Here is a 2,056-nt window from a genome sequence, read left to right on the forward strand (position 1 = left end):
GCGTGCACGTTGTCGGAGCCCGGTTTGCCCCGGGTGCGCACCTCGCCTGCACCTTGGCCGGGGTGGGCACCTTGGCTGGGTTTGCCCAGGGTGCGCTCCGAAGCGGGGTTACTGGAGCGCCCCCTCTTTTTTTGTCAGAGCGTTTGGTGGGGTTTCTCGCATTGGCTCTTCCCAGGCCCGGTTGTTGGGTGCGCTCCCACCCTGGCGCGCGCGAAGTTGGAAGTTGGGTTAATTGCCCGGGCGCGCACCTTCGCCAGGGTGGGCACCTTGGTGCGCACACCTTGGCTGGGCTGCGCACCAGGGCGGGCTCAAGATGGCACCAGCATTCCCTTTTTCTCACTATCTTTCAAAACGGAAATTTTAAAATCTCGTTTTTTTTTTGCCTTTTATGGAAATTAGTGAAGGCATCGCATCAAAGGTGCGCACCTCGCTGCCCACCTTGGTGTGCTCCGAGGTGCCCACCACGGTGCGCAACGCCGGTGCGAACCCGGGAGCGCCCCGATGTGTGCTCCAAGGTGCGGCGTGCACGAAGTCGGACCCCGGTTTGCCCCGGGTGCGCACCTCGCGTGCACCTTGGTGCGCACACCTTGGCTGGGTTGCGCGGCCTGGTGGGCACCATGGTGCGCACCAAGGAGCGCTCCGAAGTGTGCTCCAAGGTGCGGCGTGCACGAAGTCGGAGCCCGGTTTGCCCCGGGTACGCACCTCGCGTGCACCTTCGCCGGGGTGGGCACCTCGGCTGGGTTGCGCGCCCTGGTGCGCACCAAGGAGCGCTCCGAAGTGTGCTCCAAGGTGCGGCGTGCACGAAGTCGGAGCCCGGTTTGCCCCGGGTGCGCACCTTCGCCGCGGTGCGCACCATGGCGTGCACGAAGTCGGAGCCCGGTTTGCCCCGGGTGCGCACCTCGCGTGCACCTTCGGCGGGGTTGCGCGCCCTGGTGGGCACCATGGTGCGCACCAAGGAGCGCTCCGAAGTGTGCTCCAAGGTGCGGCGTGCACGAAGTCGGAGCCCGGTTTGCCCCGGGTGCGCACCTCGCGTGCACCTTCGGCGGGGTTGCGCGCCCTGGTGGGCACCATGGTGCGCACCAAGGAGCGCTCCGAAGTGTGCTCCAAGGTGCGGCGTGCACGAAGTCGGAGCCCGGTTTGCCCCGGGTGCGCACCTCGCGTGCACCTTCGCCGCGGTGGGCACCATGGCGTGCACGAAGTCGGAGCCCGGTTTGCCCCGGGTGCGCACCTCGCGTGCACCTTCGCCGGGGTGGGCACCTCGGCTGGGTTGCGCGCCCTGGTGCGCACCAAGGAGCGCTCCGAAGTGTGCTCCAAGGTGCGGCGTGCACGAAGTCGGAGCCCGGTTTGCCCCGGGTGCGCACCTCGCGTGCACCTTCGCCAGGGTGGGCACCTCGGTGTGCTCCGAGGTGCGAACCCGAGAGCGCTCCGAGGTGCCCACGAAGTCGAAAGTCGGGTTAATTGCATTGTTTTCCCCGGGTGCGCTCCGAGGTGCGCAACATCGGCGCGCACCAAGGAGGGCTCCGAAGTGTGCTCCAAGGTGCGCACGATGGCGTGCACCTCTGGTGCGCACGATTCGGAGCTCGGTTTGACCGGGGTGCGCACACCTTGGCTGGGTTGCGCACCTTTTGTGCGCTCCAAGGTGCGCACGAAGTCGGAGCTCGGTTTGCCCCGGGTGCGCACCTTCGCCAGGGTGCGCACCTTGATGCGCACGCCTTGGCTGGGCTGCGCACCTTGGTGGGCGCCATGGTGCGCACCTTTCGTGCGCTCCAAGGTGCGCACGAAGTCGGAGCTCGGTTTGCCCCGGGTGCGCACCTTGGTGGGCGCCATGGTGCACTCCGAGGTGCCCAAGATTGGTGCGCACCAAGGAGCGCTCCGAAGTGCGCTCCAAGGTGCGCGCGAAGTCGAAAGTTGGGTTAATTGTCCGGTTTGCCTCGGGTGCGCACCTTGCGTGCACCTTCGCCAGGGTGGGCGCCTTGGTGCGCACACCTTGGCTGGGCTGCGCACACCTTGGCACCCGCGTTTCCTTCATTTTAAATTTTTTTTTTTTACAATCTCT

The sequence above is a fragment of the Cryptomeria japonica genome, unplaced genomic scaffold, assembly GCF_030272615.1.
Source record: "Cryptomeria japonica unplaced genomic scaffold, Sugi_1.0 HiC_scaffold_213, whole genome shotgun sequence".
Lineage (NCBI taxonomy): Eukaryota > Viridiplantae > Streptophyta > Pinopsida > Cupressales > Cupressaceae > Cryptomeria > Cryptomeria japonica.